Source organism: Chiloscyllium punctatum, chromosome 49 (genome assembly GCF_047496795.1).
Source record: "Chiloscyllium punctatum isolate Juve2018m chromosome 49, sChiPun1.3, whole genome shotgun sequence".
Taxonomy (NCBI): Eukaryota; Metazoa; Chordata; class Chondrichthyes; order Orectolobiformes; family Hemiscylliidae; genus Chiloscyllium; species Chiloscyllium punctatum.
The window spans coordinates 22,493,404-22,512,674 of NC_092787.1; the positions used below are offsets into that span (position 1 = coordinate 22,493,404).

The 19,271-nt window shown below is 42.1% G+C and overlaps 1 protein-coding gene across 1 annotated transcript in view; it reads left to right on the top strand.

Annotated features, from left to right (window-relative positions):
- Positions 1-19,271, top strand: part of LOC140469376 (xenotropic and polytropic retrovirus receptor 1 homolog) — a 131,629-nt gene that overhangs the window by 15,013 nt on the left and 97,345 nt on the right. The gene's annotated exons all lie outside the window — the stretch shown is intronic.

A 19,271-nucleotide genomic window follows, 5' to 3' on the forward strand; every position in this document is an offset into this window, starting at 1 on the left:
GTAACATAATTAATGTTTTCAGAAGCATTTGATAAGATGACACGTCAAACAGTGTTGCAGAAAATAAAAGCTCTTTATGTAAGGGATAACATATTGGCACAGATAGTTGATTGGCTAGCTAACAGCAAACAGAAGTTGACATAAATGGTTTACTTTTCAGGTTGGCATGATATAATGAACGGCGTGCCAGAGAGCTCAGTGCTGAGGCCTCAAGTTTGAAAGTTGAAATGGTGTGGATCAAGGAATGGAAGGCTAAATGTGTTGCTCACACAAAAATAGGCAGAAAAGTTATGAAAAGGCCCATAAGGAGGCAGCAGGTTAACTGAGTGGGTAAGATGTGGCAAATTGAGTATAACGTGGGAAAATGTGAAATGTTCCAATTTGCATCGGTGAACAAAGACAAAGCAAATTATCACAGTAGTGAGAGCTTGCAGAGCTCTGAGATGTAGCAGGACCAGGGACCAAGTGCATGAAGTGCAAAAGGTTAAGACATACGTACAGCAAGTAATTAATGTTTTCATTTTGTGCAAGGGGAATTGAATACAAAAGTAAGGAGGTTATGCTTTTGTTATAGAGTGCATTAATAAGATGCAGAATCTGGAGCACTGTGTACAATGTTGGCCGTTCTGGTTAAAGAGGGAGGTAAATACATTGAACATCGTTTCAAAGAAGGTTTACTGGACTAATACCTGGAATAGGTGGGCTGCCACATGAGAACAAGGTAGATTTGTATCCCCTTGAGTTTAGCAGAGTAGTATAGATCACTTGATTACAACATACAAAATTCTGAACAGACTTGACAGTTTGGATGTTTCCTCAGCTGGGAGAATCTCGAACTGGAGGTGACTTTAAAAATTAGGGGCTGTCATTTAAGACAATATTTTTCTCAGAAGTTTGAGTCTTAGGAATTCTCATCCTCAAAAGGCAGTGTTGAGAGAATCTTTGAATATTCTTAAAGCAAACCTGAATAGATTAATGAGAAGCAAAGGGCTAAACAGTTATCAGGGGAGGCTAGTATTTGAGGTTGAGGTCAAAATCAAATTAGACATGGTCTTATTGTTTGTTATATACAGTCACCTTGAGTATTAGCTCAGGAAATCAATTCTCATGATTTCAATGCTTTTAAAACCACAGTATGAAAGCATCCCATGTGTACAATATCAAAGAGCACAATGTGAGGGTTCCTGATGAGAAATACTGATGTGTCATGTACTCACCACCAAACATGATGTAATATTGGTAGAGTCTAATCCAGTCTGAGAAAGATTGTAGAAGCAGAAAGTCAAATCGCAGTACTGACCGAGAATGAAGCGAGCTAGTAACACAAGGAGTGGCACGGTGGCTCAGTGGTTAGCACTGCTACTTCACAGCACCAGGGACCCAGGTTCGATTCCAGCCTCAGGTGACTGTCTGTGTGGAGTCTGTACATTCTCCCTGTGTCTGTGTGGGTTTACTCCCATTGTCCAAAGGTGTGTGGGTAAGGTGGATTGGCCATGTACATTGTCCAGGGATGTGCAGGCTAGGCGGATTAGCTCCAAGTAATACAGGGCTACTGGGATATGATAGGGGGTTGATGCTCAGTCTTGGTGGGATGCTGTTTGGAGAGTTAGTGTGGGCTGGATGGTCTGCTACCACAATGTAGAGATTCTATGAAAAGGCTGGAGATTGGAACTGGAACCTTTCAAGGTGGATCTCAAATCTCAGATGAAAAGTAGGAAATTGTGAGGGCAATTCTCCAAACTCTTCTGACTTTGCTTTGTCCTTGTCCAGTTAGCAGTGGTGTAATGAGGCAATTTGTAGGAATAAGTACATAAGGGAGACAGCAAAATAGAATGATATGTAAAATGAAAGGGTATGAGGAGTTTTGTGTAAAACATAAACATTAACACACACTAATCGTCTTAAATATGTATTACTTCCTATGTAATTCCACGTAACTGTTTCCTGTGGATTCATGAACTTGACCCTAGATTATGATGCAATCAAGATTTAATGCTGCAATCAAATGTAGATGAACTTAACTACATAGATTCCTCTGAAATGTCTAAGCTATTAAACTTTAACTTAAAGTATTGAGCCAATTTCTAAATACAGAAACATTGTATTGGTGAAGGCACAAGTCGTTTCCTAATCTCTGACCTGCTGCTTTAGCACCAACACAATGTGTAACTCAGTACAGTGAAAAGGATTCTGAACCTTAAAGAACCAGTCTTGCCTGGTTATGTTAACACGCTCGTTAATTTTCACTTTGTAACACAAGCCTGACATTACTTCCCTGGCAGTGAATCAATTAAAGCCGCACAACATCTTACACTTTGCTCTTGTGTTACTTGATTCTTCGACATCCCATTCTCACAGGTTCAAGACAGTTCCTTTCTACTGCCAGCCATCCAAATAATCCAGCTGTTTGCTGTGTGGAAATGTGCCCTTAACCTCGTACACTTCCTTCTCCCTAAACTGATGAAACTGCATTGAGAGCTGTGCTAACTCATTAACACTTGACAAATTACAAAGACTTGAATTTGTGTAGCTTTAAGTTTTCAGGATCACATCAAAATGCTTCCCAGCTAAAGAAATATTTTTGAATTGTTCCCATTGTTGTCATATAGGAAGCATAATACTCTGCCCTTGCCCGGATGAGTGCAACTCCAACAACACTCAAGAAGCTTGACACCATCCAGGACAAAGCAGCTGCTTGATTGGCGCCACACCCACAAACATCCACTCCCTCCCCCACTGACGCTCAGTAACAACAGTGTGTACTATCTACAAGATACACTGCAGAAATTCACCAAAGGTCCTCAGACAGCCCCTTCCAAACCCATGGCCCCTTCCATCTAGAACAATAGGGCAGCAGATAAGTGGGAACACCTTCAAGTTCCCCTCCTAGCCACATATCATCCTGACTTGGAAATATATCGTAGAAAAGCTCTGGACTCAGCCCTGCCACTCTGCCGCCATCTTGGAGTTGGCGTTGTGAATTGATTCCTGACTGGTTATGTTGGCTGGCTCACTCTCAGGCCATTTATATGCCGACACACCTTCACATCCATTTTTAACCTGACTTTGATTCTTGTTATCAATTTGTCATCATCATCCACGATCATTTCGCAGGCTGATTGACTGGTTCTTTTGCTTCTATCTCACAAACCTAGTCCCTTCTTCTGTTTAATTAACACAGATGATAGCACATTAGCCTTGGAGGAATCCTACTGTCCAACAAACTATTGGTATCATCTCTGCCAATCATTTCTTGGACAATCTGCTCCAACATATTATCAATACTTTTACTTTAGGTAAAGATAAAGTCAGTGTTGTCCCACTCTCTTATTAGAGACAGAGAGAGACAAACAGTGGTGAGTTTAACCTGAGGGTCACCACACCGCAGGCAAGTGGTAAGGTTGAGAAGGTGGTAACCTCAGTTGATACAGGAGGTGACGCTATGCTATCAGTATCAGTTTGCATTGCAAACCTACCATCCATTCAACTGAACCACCCAACCAGGAGAAAGTGAGGACTGCAGATGTTAGAGATCAGAGTTGAAAAGTGTGGTGCTGGAAAAGCACAGCAGGTCAGGCAGCATCGAGAAGCAGGAAAATCGACATTTCAGGCATAAACCTGATGAAGCACCACACTTTTCGACTCTAAACCAACCAACCCCCAACTTGAGGTATTAAATCCTGCTTGTGGTCCTTTTAGATATTTCAATCGACTACAGCTTAGAGTAAACAGTGACAGTGACTTTAACACATAAGATTCTAAGGGGTTTTGACAGGTTAGACATGGAGAGGATTTTTTTTTCCGGAAGAATCTAGAATAAGGGGTTACTGATTAAACATCAGGGGTCACCCATTTATAACATAGATGAGGCAAATCTTGTTCTCTAAGAAAATTATGAGTCTTTAAAACTCTCTTCCTGAAAAGGCTCATAGAATTCCTGCAGTGTGGAAACAGGCCATTTGGCCCAACAAATTCACACCGACCCTCCGAAGAGTATCCCATCCAGACCCATTCCCCTACCCTATTACTCTACAGTTCCCCTGACTAATGCACCTAACCTACACATCCGTGAACACTATGGGCAATTTAGAATGGCCAATTCACCTAGCCTGCACATCTTTGGACTGTGGAAGGTGATGAAAGCAGAATATTTTAAAATAGTTTTAGGGCTGAGGTGGGTAGATTCTTGTTAAGCAAGGGGGTGAAAGGTTATCAGGGGTTAGACAGGGACATGGATTTGAAGTTACAATCACATCAGCCATAATCTCTTTAAATGTCAAAGTTAAAAATCACACAACACCAGGTTAGAGTCCAACAGGTTTAATTGGAAGCACTAGCTTTCGGAGCGCTGCTCCTTCATCAGGTGGTTGATGATCAGATTACCTAATGAAGGAGCAGCGCTCTGAAAGCTAGCGCTCCCAATTAAACCTGTTTGACTATAACCTGGTGTTGTGTGATTTTTAACTTTGTACACCCCAGTCTAACACCGGCATCTCTAAATCATGTTTAAATGTCAAGGAAGCCTAAAGGGCTTAAAAGTCCTACTCCCTATTCCTTGTTTGTACGTTTAATCAGCTCTTCAATTTCTTAATGTAAAACTTTGAAAAGACACTGAATAGATTAAAACTGGGCTTTCTCGAAGTTAAAGTTTACTTGTCCTTTTTATTGCCTTGGGATATTTTAAACTCTGCTGTAAGCTAGAAAATCATTTCTGTACAACATAACTGAAGAACCTCAACTAGAATTCCGAAAATGAAAAAAAAATTAAATGATGTCTTCACATTCAACATCACCAAGTTTAGCAACATTTTAATAAATAAATAGTCAAGGAGGCATGAAAATATGATGTTGAATTATTCAAGAATTAATGGTGTAGAGGATTAATCATTTGTTGTTTGATAAAGTTTGGAAAGATGGAGGCAGTCCCCACAACAGCAGTTTCAGACTTGCCAAAGAAGCAGTGATTTGGAAGAATGTGATTTGATATAAAATCAAACTTTACTGTGTAATTGAAATTCTGTAAGTCTTCAAATTCCTTTCTCTTAAAAAAGAACAAATTAAATTTAACATGACATAATGATGTGGCTGATACATATTAGTAGAATTAAAATCACAGATATGATTGCCGAGTTGAATACTTGGATTCTGTCAAGTACATTTCACCCTAAACTCATGGATTTCCAATTTTCACAAAGTAATTTTCAAAATTTCTCTAATTTTGACTTATGGAGACTTTTACTGTTTAGCTATAAAGAACTGGCATCCTTAGCAAATGCTAATCTGATGAAACAAACCCATATTCGTTGGAATAAGAGGACATTGCTTTGAAAGGTACAAAATTCTTCAAGGGCTTGCTGGGGTGGATGATGTGAGACTGCCTCCCTTGACTGAAGAGTGTTTTTTAAGGAAGCAAACAAATAAATTGACAAAATAGGACTACCATAAATCGCCAAACTTAAACTGGACTTCACCAGTGTTTTGTGTCAAACTGAGCTTTCTTACATGTGAACTCTATTAACCAGTATTTAACAGCAATATCTCCAGTTAACTTAATTATACTCAATGCCAGCTTCTGACAAAGCTTAAATCATTGATTTCCTGTCATGTGCAATGAAATCAGAAGCATCAAATGAGAGAGGTGCACAACGTTATCTGCATAACCAGTTTTCTAAATTGAATGTAGTAGATGGTTAGAAAAGAAAAAAAACCTACATTTTTGAGTAGCAATTTTCCTAATCTGAAGATGTCTCAAAGCATTTTAATGGCAATATGTACAGACACTGTTGTAATGTAGTTATTGATTAAGTAGACAGAAATACTTGCATTTATATTGTGTCTTTCATGAGTACAGGCTCTGTCAAACTGCCATCTAGTCAATTAAATATTTCTGGAGAGCAGTCTGTATGCAGGAAGCACAGCAACCAATTTGCGCCCAGCATACTCCCAGAAAAAGCAACATGATAATGAGTTAATAATCCATTTTTGTGATGATGAATGAAGGAGAACTTCTGGATAAGAACTTTTGGAGATCTCCCTTGCTCTTCTCTGCGAATTGTGATGGAATCTTTTGCATTCCCCCACACAGAGCAGATGGAGCCTCAATACAGCGTCTCATCCAAAAGGTGAAAATATGTTTGCTGGTGGCATCATTCAGGATGTGACAGGAATAGTGGAAGGTGATTCATTGGATGTAGAGGCTGCTAAGGCAGAAGATAAGGACAAGGGTTTCTGGGAGGTGGGGGAAGGAATGAGAGTACTATTGCAGGAATCTTCTTTATTATTCACTCCTGGGATGTGAGTGCCAATGGCTAGGCCAGCATTAATTATTTATCCCTAATTACCCATGAGAAGGAGATGATGAACTGTCTTGTTGAACCACTGCAGACCTTAGAATACAGAAACACCCACAATGTTATTAGGGAGGAAATTTCCAAGATTTTGACCCAATGACACTGAACGAATGGTGACATATTCCCTAGTCACGTAGTGTCCCCATATACCTGCTGCCCTTGGCCTTCTCAAAGGTAGAGGTTGCTGGTTTAGGAAGTGCTCTTGATGAAGAAAATGAACTGATAAGGTTCAGGGTCGATGGCTGGGGGGTCTCCTAAGTTAGGGAAAAACAAAGATGTATTGGAAGCACTTGTAGGGATGTTGCATCATCCAAATGAAGGCAGCACCTGCAGAGAAACTGGAAGAATGGTGTAGAATCCTCACAGAATGCAGGAGTGTGAGGAAGTTTAGTAATGCTAGGTGAGCCTTGACAGTCAGTTCGTGGAATTTCAGTGTGTATCTTTCATTTCTCCTCTGAAGAAAGAGTTAAAAATATCCATGTGGAACACTGGTAATGTGCAGCTGTACTATTGATAATGTTGTCATGTAAGACTGTTACCCATCCACTGTTCCATTGATAATATGATAAACATCAGTGTTTTACACTTGTACCCATCAGCTCTCCAATTTATAACATGTTACAAATGTCAGTTGATAGCAGAGGAGCACAGAAACTCTCGTGTTTAATCATTTGAATGAATCTCAGTGTGTATCATATCAAGACTCCTTCTTCTAAAGTGCGATAAATGTCAATGTGTAATACTAGCACTGATTACCTGTCTTAAAAATAGACAGTGATGAATGTTGGGATGTAACAGTTGAAGCCCTGACAATGCGATAAACGTTGATGTGTAACAGTGGTACAAATCATCTCTCTTATTTCCAGAATGTCATAAATGTTACAGTACACAGCTAGCATCCATCATCAGTACTATTTATACAGTGTGGGAATACTAATGCATTAATCTGGGACCTATCAACAATCCGATTCATATTATGCAAAACTTAAGTATCTAATATTGGTATCTGGAAACTCTCCTAAGTGACTTGTAATCAACAGCAGTACCTCTGCAACACACCAGTTCTACTTTTTATACTTTGGTGAATATCAGTGTGTGACTTTGATACAAAGCCATTTCCTGATTTATATTGTGAATAATGAGAGTGCTTAAAGTTGTACCCATCAAAACATCGTAGAATCACTGAGTTGTAAAACAGTAAAAAGATAATTCAGCTTGCCCTCCTGACTCTTTGGGGAATCTTTCTCATCAATCCCACTTCCCTGATTTTTCCTTGTATCCTTTTAGGTATTTCTTTCCTTTTAATATTTAGCCAAGTCACTTTAGGAAGCTTCCAAAGCCCTTTCAGGCTTTACATTCCAGATCGGAAATCAGAACCAGGTATGTTTTTTATGTCACCTCTGGTCCTGTTGCCAACCGTCGTAAATCTGCATCTTGTGGTTAGCAAATCTATGCTATCATTTCTCCTTGCTTATTCAATCAAGAACATTTTTAAACACCTCTATCAACTCTCCTCTTCACCATCTCTGCTCTAATGTACAACACCAGCTTCTCTGGTTCCTCCAAGTGTCTGTTACCCCTCCTTCCTGACACCCCTCCAGTTAACCCCCTTTTCCAAGGCCAAACTAAAGCCTAGTATCCAGAATTAAACGCAACATTCCAGCTGAAGTTGAAGCAGTTTTATAAAACTTTTGTATAACTTCCTTCCTCTTCCAATCCTTTCATCCACTTAGAAAACCAAGGGTTTTGCTTTTATTCTAAACAGTTGCCAACTAGGTTTTGTATATCCTACTCTCCCAAGTCTTTCTGTGCTTGCACCCCCTTTAGAATTGCACTATTTTGTTCATATTGCCTCCCCATGCTTCCTACCTAAATGTATCTTTTTCTTTTGTTTCATTTCATTCATGGGATTTATAGATTTCTGGCAAGGCGCATATTCACAATTTATCTGTCATTTGTCTACTCATCTCACAAGCCTGTAAGTCTAAGTCCTCCTCAAATCTTTTGCTATCTAATGTCACAGTATACAATATTTCCAAGTTTGGCACCACCTGCAATTTTGAAAGGATAACCCAAGGCCAATATATCAAAACAATCATTTGTCCTAATGTTGATCCCTGAGGAACATTACAGTATACAACACCCCTGTTTGAAAGACAATGCTCACCACAATCCTTTACATTCTTCCCTGAACTCATTTCTATCTCTGCTGCCAATATCCTCTTAATTCCATTAATTCTTGTCTGAGATAGATGTCAGTGTGTACTGATCTCCACCAGCTTTCCAGCTTATGTAGTACGATAAAGGTATGTGAGAATTTATTTATTTTTGCAATATATCCTCATCAAGATTTCTTTAGGTTAGATTCCCTACAGTGTGGAAACAGGCCCTTCGGCCCAACAAGTCCACACCAACCCTCTGAAGACCAACCCACCTCCCTCTGACTGTTGCACCTAACATTATGGGCAATTTAACATAGCCAATTCGCCTGACCTGCACATCTTTGGACTGTGGGAGGAAACTCACACAGACACGGGGAGAATGTGCAAACTCTACATAGACAGTCGCCCAAGGCTGGAATCGAACCTGGGACCCTGGTGCTGTGAGACAGCAGTGTTAATCACTGAGCCACCATGCCGCCCCAAATTTGATCAATGTAACTACCCTATCAGCTACCTATAATCAAGGAAACGTTTCGATCATCAGTTGTTAATTTTAAATTTGGGATAGATAATTGCTTGTTGAGCAAAGACATTAAGGGATGTGAGCCAAAGGCAGCTATATGGAGTTAGGCCACAGATCTGTTATGATCTTATTGAATGGTAGTATAGGTTCAAGGGACTCAATGGCCCAATGTTATACAATCATAGAGTCATTCAGCATGGAAACAGATGCCGAGGTCCAACCAGTCCATGCCAAATACAATCTCAAACTAAACTAGTCCAACCTACCTTCTCCTGACCCACATCCCTCCAACCTTTCTTATTCATGTACTTATTAAGTGTCTTAAACATTGTAACTGTGCGCAGGTCCATCACTTCCTCAGGGAGTTCATTTCACACACAAATCATCCTCTGTGAAAAAAAAATTGCCCTCATGCCTTTTTAAAATCTCTCTCCTCTCACCTTAAAAGTATGCTCCCTAGTCTTGAAATACTCCACCCAAGGGAAAAGGCACCTGCTATTAACTCCATCTATACCCCTCATGATTTTATACACTTTTGTAAGATCATCTCTCAATCTCCCATGTTAAAAATCCCAGCCCATCCAGCTTTTCTTTCCAATGTTTCAAAACCATTCCATACTTGTGAAAAGGAGGATATATCCACAAATTTCTTGCACGGAACTTGCTATCAACTGATCAATGTTCTCTTAAAGATACACATCCATTCATACTGGAACATATCTGAATTAGTTTTACTGAATGAACTAAACTGAGCAACGCTTTAACTTTTCGTTTTCAGCAGATTAGTGGTCACTGATTTGCAACTAAATCACTTTATACTTTGTTACTTAAACAGACCAAACTTAAAGGTTACCATTAGTATGAGATGAAGAGGAATCAATAACAGTGAAATAATGCCAGCCTGAAGGGAAGTCTGATTAACCATGTCTTCAAATCTCTCTTTGTATCTTTGAAAGAATTAAAAGCCAACAGTCAAAAAATTCAACAGTATCTTTAATTTAACTGCACTGATTCAATTGCAAAGATCCCTATTTCTTGGTGTTAGATAACATCTCTCAAATATATTATGACTTGGTAGAACAGGACTTATTGATGAAAGATTCATATTATGTTACAGCTTTTTTTTGCACTCATCAGGACAATTCATAAGAATACTTTTGTAAAATAGAAACAATGCTCTTAAACAGTGTAAAATGTTATTTCTCCTTTACATTGGCATTCTGACAAATCTCCTGATGAATGCAAGATAAAAAGTTCCAACAAAATATCATTTTTCAGCAATACTCTATAATGACTATCGTTAGACATTGAATAGTGAATAAAGTTCAAAACTAATTTGAGATTTATAGTCATAGAGTCATACAACACGGAAACAAACAACTAGTCCACACTGACCATGTTCCCAAACTAAATTAGTCCCACTTACAAGCATTTGGCCCAATTTTACACCATTGACTATGTGCAGGTTAGATTTTCACTGCTGAGGTGAGTAGCTCAAGTTGGGAAATGTCCAGATTCAGCCGGCCTGCCTCAGATTAAAGGGCTCTGTTACACCCAAAATTACTCTGTGGGAGCTGAGCTAGGATAGAACAAAGAACAATACAGCCCAGAGACAGGCCCTTCGGTCCTCCAAGCCTGCACCTGCACATTTTGCCCTTCTATACTTAGAGGATCTGTATACCGCTATTCCCTTCCTATTCATGCGTTTGTCCAAGTGCTTCTTGAACACTGCTATTGTGTCTGCTTCCACCACCTCCTCTGGTCATGTGTTCTAGGCACTCCCCACCCTTTGTGTGAAAAACTGGCCTTGCACATCTTTTTTAAACTCCCCCCCCGCATCTTGAACCTTTGCCCTGTAGTAACTGACCCCACCACCCTGGTAAAAACCTCATATTTTCCACTCTAACCATGCCATTCACAATCTTATAAACTTCTATCAGGTCGCCCTTCAATCTCCAGTCACTTGGTTGAACAGGACGTTGCAGTTCCAATGAAAACAAACCCAGTCTATCCAACCTTTCTTCATCGCTAAAATCCCACATACCCAGCAACATCCTGGTAAACCTTTTCTGTACCCTCTCCAAAGCATCCATATCCTTCTGGTAGTGTGGTGACCAGAACTATACTCAACATGCCGAGTGTGAGCTAACTAAAGTTCTATAAACATGCAGCATAACCTGCCTATCTTTATACTCAATGCTCCTTTCAATGAAGGCAAGCATGCCATAAGCCTTTTTTCACTGTCTTATCAACCTGCACTGCCACCTTCAGTGATCTGTTGACCTGCACACCCAGATTCCTCTGCATATCAAATAGAGTCAGGTCCACTGTAGGCAGCCACAGTGGAAGGCAAGTCATAGAGTCATAGAGATCCACAGCACAGAAAATGGCCCACTGTGTTCGTGTTGGTCCAGTACTTGGCCCACAGTGTGGTGTTGAACTCAGCTAAGCTGGCTAGAAGGTCCATTCAAAATCTCTGGGCCTTCAGTCCAGTTACATAAAAGGCTGTTATGCATGAGACAAATAATTTTGGAGCTTTTGCAACTCAGCAAAAGCATTCCTAATCAGAGCTATTATATCAATAATCTTCAGGAAATGCCAGCGAAGAACTACATTGAAAAAAAAGGTGAAAGAACTGCGGATGCTGTAAATCAGAAACAAAACCAGAAATTGCTGGAAAAGCTCATCTTAGGAGGAGAATCAGAGTTAACACTTCAGGTCGAGTGACCCTTCAGCAGAACTCTATTAAGGTGGCAGGCCAAGTCTGTAATAGTTTTTATAATGCACGCCTATCACTCTATAGTTCACAATGCTGCTACTAAGCATCAGTGATGGAGAGAATGAATGTTGAACGTGATGGATGGGGTACCAATCAAGCAAATTGCTTTGACCTGGATGGTATCATGCCTTTTGAGTGCTGGAGCTGCACACATCCAAGCAAGTGAAAAGTATTCCAGCACACTCCTGACTTGTGCCTTATAGATGGTGGACAGGCTTTGAGAAAGCCCGGAGGTGAGTTACTCACCACAGAATTCAGAGCTTCTAACCTACCATTAATATGACTGGTCCAATTCCGTTTCTGGTCACTGGTAACCTGAAGGATATTGATAGTGGGAGATTCTGTGATGGTAATGCCGTTGAATGTCAAATGGAAATGGTTAGATTCTCGCTTGTTGGAGGTGGCCACTGCCTGGACTTTGTGTTCTGTTACTTGCCACTTATCAACCCAGTCCTGGATGTTGTCCAAGTCTTGCTACATATGGACATATACTGCTTTAGTGTCAGAGGAATTGTAAATTGCACACTCGTCGGTGAACATCTACACATCTGACCTTATGATGGAGAGAGGGCCGTTGATAAAGGAGCTGAAGATGGTTGAACCCAGGACACTACCCTGAAGAGTACCTGGAACTGAAATATCTGACCTCCAACAGCCACACCATTGTCCCTTGTGTCGGGTATGACTCCAAGCAGATGAGAATATTCCCTGATTCCCATTGACTGCAATTTTTGCTCAGGCTGAAAAAAACAATACTGTTGAAACAAAACATTTTACACTCATCAAGACATTTCACAAGAATACTCATGTAAATGGGGACATTTTACACTGTAAGAGCAGAGAGTGCTGATTGGCTAGGAAACACACTCTGAATGTTGCCACAGAGATTGCACTGATGGCTAACAGTTAAATTTCAATAAAAAAATTGTCTTTAATAAGCAAGTTCTGATAGTCTGCAGTTATCAAGGTGACCTGCACCTGCACAACATCTGGAATGGGAAACATCAGAGTTTGGGGTGAGTGGGACACAAGTGGAAACCAGCTACATGAACAGCAATTGAGTTTCCAGTTTGGATCAAGCAATTCTAAATGTAAAGGTATATAAACAGTCCTTGAAGAAGCTATAGTTACCTGGTATACAGATACTGCAATTTGATTTTGTAATCTTTTGATTATACGGATTGGCTCTGGAACATAATATAAAATAGAACTCAATATAAACAAATGATTTTTGGAGAAGATGGTTGCTTCATTAAATCTTGGTATTGATCTCTGACATTTCTCCTATTGGTACAGACTGATAGAAGATATTGTGAAACCTATTAGCTGTCCCATATACAGAGGTGGCAGCTGGCTGAGAGACTTAGCACTCACATCCCTGAGTAGGAACAATGTGGGTTCAGTCCTCCTCCAGAGATTTGAGTGCCCTGGGCATTTCAGTGCAGCACCTGTAGAATAGTGCACTGTCAGAGGTGCTATCTACAACGTCTCTTCGGTGTATCTCGTGCCGCAGGTTTGAAGAGCAAGAAGCCTCATTCTGGTGTCCCAGAGTCAATATCACTAAAACCAAAATAGATTAATTACTCATTACAGCATTGTTCTTTGTGGTTCCTTGCAGTGTGCAAGATGGCTGCTGCATTACCAACATTCTGTATTACTATTCAGGGCCAGGGAATATCCTTCAGCATCCCTGAAGGAGCAGTGTGTCAATGATGCGGTGTACTGTTCAAGGACCAAGGCTTTTCCTTCCAACAGTTTTGTGCTCCTCTCATTTGTCTGTCTACCCTTCAGGCACTCTCCCTGTATTCCTGATGAAGGGCTTTTGCCCAAAACGTCGATTTTTCTGCTCCTTGGATGCTGTCTGAACAGCTGTGCTTTTCCAGCACCACTCTACTCCAGAATCTGGTTTCCAGCATCTGCAGTCATCATTGTTTTTACCTAGAAAAGAATAAATGTCCCAGTCCAATTTGATCCCCATTTACTTTATGTCAACTGTAATGTGCATCCTGGAAAAATCAATATTTACTCTTTCATTAGGAAATATTGAACAGCTTTCACTTCAGTGCTTAACAGATGCCCATATATCTGAACCAAGTGAGGTGTGTAGTTTTCTTGCTCCCAGATCCCCTTTTTGCCCAGCAATGGCCAGGAACCAAAGTAGTCAAGCAATGTACAAACCTACCTTTCAGTTAGCCCTGTCACCACAATTTCTAATTGTTTTTCCCCCTCCCCACCACCCACCGTGGGCGGCATGGTGGCACAGTGGTGAGCACTGTTGCCTCACAGCGCCAGAGATCCAGGTTCAATTCCCGCCTCAGGCGACTAACTGTGTGGAGTTTGCACGTTCTCCCTGTGTCTGCGTGGGTTTCCTCCGGGTGCTCCGGTTTCCTCCCACAGTCCAAAGATGTGCAGGTTAGGTGAATTGGCCATGCTAAATTGCCCGTAGTGTTAGGTTAGGGGTATGGGTGGGTTGCGCTTCGGCGGGGCGGTGTGGACTTGTTGGGCCGAAGGGCATGTTTCCACACTGTAAGTAATCTAATCTAATCACCCCTCTTGTTACTCTGTGCAGTCACCTGCCCTCAAGCTCTTTTGTCACTTTTCCCGATTTCATGAGGATCGCTATGGCGTCTGGCATGTTCCATCTGAGTCAGAGGTTCCTTGTTCAAGTCTTGAACATAAAACTGAAGGGTGACGCCCTAGAGCAGGCAGAGATTAGGGAGCTCTACATCGTTAGGATGCCATCATTTTGATGAAGTTTTAAATCGAGGCCCCCACACAGAGATACAAAAGAAGAGCTTTCTCTCCAATGACCTCACCCATATTTACCCACCAATGAATATTATAGTAACATTGCTGCTTGTGGGAGCTTGCTGTGTACAAATTGGCTGCAGCATTTCTTACATTACAGGTGGATTATACTGCAAGAAAATGTAATTGGCTGTAAGGTGTTTTCGGACATCTGGGGGCTATGCAAGGTCCTATATATAACCTTTTTGTTATTGGTCCTTTCACTTCCACAAGCCCCTAATGCATTCCTCCCTCCCATTTCCTCTACTGCATAACAGTCTAAACTGATTCTACCATTACCCACCTCATTCCAGATGTGAAATTATCCCTACAAGTCTCAGTGTTGTAGATAGTTTACTCTCTGTTATTCCTATTCCTTATGATGAGATGTTTTTCTATATAGGTGTAGGTGACCCTGTAAATCCTTAACCAACACATCATTCTTCATGTCTGATTGAATGTTATCCAAACAGTAAGAGATCGCACCTGACCCCCAGAGCATTCCCGACCAGCTTGACTGTCAGCCCAGTTTCTGGTGGGGTCTGCTGTCTGGATTAGGAACCCAGGCTAGTTTTGTTCCTCCCAATGTCATTGACTGTCTCGGGCGGGGACACTGATGGGCGAAATCACTTCACAGAGGCCGATATCCTGTCACTAAGTCACCCTTTATTTAGATTAGATTAGATTAGATTACTTAGTGTGGAAACAGGCCCCACGCACATATTCCTTGACACTGGTCTAGCTTCCTCATGGCCAGCTCTCAAAACGAACAGAGAGTCTGACACTCCTGTTTATATTTGTCAGCCAGGGCTCCCTGATTGGGCTAGGTTAGCAGCCCCAATCAGGAAACTCATATTCTGTGAGGTCCACTTGGCTGACCTCATTACAATCACTACAAGGATCAAGCAGACCACAAACATTGTCACAGCCAGGTGCACAATGAGAGAACAGATTGGATCCATGATTGAGACTACTGTCATGACGTATTTTCCGATTTTGCCTGAATCCTGCCATACGCTCAGACCTCTACAAGATTCTACCCTAAGCCTTCTCTAACATCTACACGAAATCTTCGCTATCCACGGTGGGGATGGGTAGGGGCCCGGACTCCCTAGTAACACACAACTCAGCTGCTGCTTCTGGGTACTGGGAGGGACGAGTCAACCAGAGAAACAAAAGATGGAGTCTGGGGCTGAAGCATGGGCAATGAATCAGCGCATAATAAGGAGTGAGCATATGTTAAATGAATACATCAACGGCTTTCTTATAAAGCTGCACTCTTGTTATGACGAATGATGCTACACACAAAAGAGCCAGTCTGCTCATATGGTGTCATGACAGTAGTCTCAATCATGGATCCAATCTGTTCTCTCAACGTGCACAGTGCTTTTGACAAGTGGGGAGGTGAGTTTCTCACTAGGCAGCGGTGAGTTGTTGATTAAGGGGGATCCTTCCTTACTTAACAACTTGTTGAGGGCCCAGCTCTTCTCATTCATTGTCAGTTGCTCTCCCACAAAATGCTTCAGACAAGAGAAACTTTGACACGGAAACAGAAATTGCTGGAGAAACTCAGTAGGTCTGGCAGCCTCTGTGGAGAGAGAAACAGAGTTACCATTCTGAGTTCAGTGACCCTTCCTCAGAACTGGAACCGAATCATCAGCTCCGTTTCTCTCTCAACAGTTGCTGCCAGACCGTCTGAGTTTCTCCAGCAATGCCTGTGTTTGTTCCAGATCTTCTGCCTCAGCAATGCTTTGTTTCATAAAGATAAACCTCGAGGAATTTTGACTTGGAAATCAGAGCGGATACCTGGCAATGTTTGCTCCAAAGGAACTGTGTGTGGCATAGGAATAAACATCATGAAAAGAGCACCATTCACATGCACCAAGTGTGCACACCCCTTGTCCGTAGATATTGGCACCTAGTATTTGCCTTCCCTGCACGACCATTACGGAAATCCTCTGATACACAATGGCAGCGGTCCCAACCCGTTCCTGCAAGACCCAGGATTCTCTTCTTCTTAGGGCTGACCACCCTAATGTTGGGCACTGCTCCACCCGTATGGGCATTCTCTGCCCTCGGAAGAATGGTGACACAGTGGCTCAGTGGTTAGCACTGCTGCCTCACAGTGCCAGGGACCCGGGTTCGATCCCAGCCTCAGGTGACCGTCTGTGTAGAGTTTGCATGTTCTCCCTGTGTCTGCATGGATTTCCTCCGGGTGCTCTGGTTCTCTCCCACAGGCCAAAGGGGTGCAGGTCAGGTGAATTGGCCATGCTAAATTGCCCATAGTGTGCAGAGGTATACAGGCTAGGTGGATAGGATGGGATGCTCTTCAGAGTGTCAGTGCAGACTTGATGGGCTGAGTGGCTTCTTTCTGCACTGTGGGGATTCTATGATGCGAATGTGGGGGTTGCCCTCTCTTCTAATGACAGACAGGGAGGGAGGAATTGATTGAGATGAAAATGGATGACACAGCTATTAGGGCTGGTGCAGCTGGGCAAAGGGTGATGAGGTGTCCCGCAGTGAGTGAGTAGGCAGAGGTGGGAGGGGTGGGAGGTTTGGGCTGTGTGAAGACATTGCAGGCAACTGAGAGAGTGGCAGAGTATAAGCCAAAGTGGGTGCAGCAGCAGAGATGCAGTGAGTGTGCGGTAGCAGAGAGAAAGGTGTGACACTTACCCTGCCGCAGAGGAAATGCTCATTGAGCTTCTTACAGTACCGCTTTCTGGTCCTTTACGCCATGGAGATGGTACCAGTGACCTTGGATCAGGATCTGTTGGAGTGGCCTCCTTCAGAAAGAGGGCTTCTCTCCCTGTACCAGGACCTCCAGCCTCCGATGGAGAATTGTGGTGCTATCTCACCTCTCTCCGACATCTTCTGCAAACCTCTTTGACCGACCTTCGGAATGCCAGTGCTTGTCTGGATGCAAGGTGACCTTTTAAAGATGGCACTGATGAAAGGGATGTTGGGCTTTTGGCGGGTATCCATTGAGCAGCGAGTTGTTCAGAGGGTAGTGAGGGCCAGGATAGGGCTGAGACCACGTACGATGGGGACAGAGGGGTAGGTTAGATCGTTAGTGAGGGAAGTTTGGTGAGAAAGGGTGAGAAAACTCACTAGGCCGCATGGTGAAAAACCCTCCAAATAAACTCAAAGCAACTTGCACCCATCCAAAAAAAACTCGGGGTTCAGCTCTTAGTTTGTGAGTAGAGTGTCGTGATAATTATATCACGCATATAAAGTTTCAACAAAGTACGAACATAGAAAAAGAAATAGCATCACAGGTAAACTGTGTGACCCATACGCCACCATTCAATACAATTCCGGCTGATTATTGGCCTCATTTAACTTCGCTGCTGTTTCTTCAGTCCCCCCCAATTCCTTGAGGGGCCAAGTCTCTGTCTAATCCTCAAATACATCCACAAGACTCTGTGGTGGAGAATTCCAAAGGCTCACCGCGCTCTGAATGAAGACCTTTCTCCTCATGTCAGTCATAAATGATCCTGAGACAGTGCCCCCTTGTTCTGGTTTCGCAAGCCTCTGAGTATCTACCCTGTCAAGCCCCTTCAGAGTATAAAAAAGGCGACACTTCTCTTTCAGGCATTAACTATTAACTTATTGTATTTAATAAAAACAAGAATGCAGACAAATTTATTGTGTTTAGGAGCAAAAATGCAGCAAAATATAGATAGCGTCCATCAATTCCCATTAATTCTTTACCGGTAAGTGAAAACACGTGGGACGGGATAATTAGGTTGTCCTTGGGTCCCTTAATCATGACAATCACTTTGTTCCCAATATCGATACTTTTATCAAACCGTAGATGGCGATGTAATGGTGTAACAGTCCATATCTTCTCTTCCGTCCCCACTGTTCCTAACAAACCCATTATGGGCTTGAACAGGTTTTGGTGACCCCCTTTTTATTCTTCACTTCTGTTCTGTTCAGCCAGCTCCATGTAAATCCAATAGCCAGCAGCTGCTACTGGATATGGGTGTTAGCACAGAGAGGCAGCGAGAGTGAAAAATCCTCAGCTGTTTAACTGTCCTTTTCTCCAGCCTATTTACCTTATTATAATGGCAATGCACACAGTAATCACCGGCAATTGGAGATTTGTTTGCGGGATTATTCAATAAAGACTTGCCTGCATTTGAAGTAAAACGGTGTAACCTCAGCACTGCCTGGAACGCTGGTGGCTGTGCAGGGATCAGTTCCTTGTTGCATTATTAACAAGGTGAAGGTTTTATTTGTGCTGTCAGTATTTATTTATCATGAAACAAATGGCTGTCTGGTTCGAGACAATGCAGCACTTCATCGGTTTGAACAAAGAGTCTTCTGCTGAACACCTGTCTTTGTAACCAGAGCCTCTGTCTCTTTCCCTTTCCCAGACAGTGACAGTCATAGTCTGATACAGCACGGAAACAGACCCTTCGGTCCGACCAGTCTGTGCCGACCAGAATCCCAAACTAAACTGGTCTATCGCTCCAAACATTTCTTTTAAACATTGTAACTGTACTCCCTTCCACCACTTGCTCTGGAAGTTTATTCCACTCTGTGTAAAAACGTTGCACCTCATGTCTTTTCAAAATCTTTCTTCTCTCTCCTTAAAAATATGCCGCTTTGTCTTGAAATCCCCTACCCTAGGGAAAGGACACCTGCCATTCACCTTATGTATACCC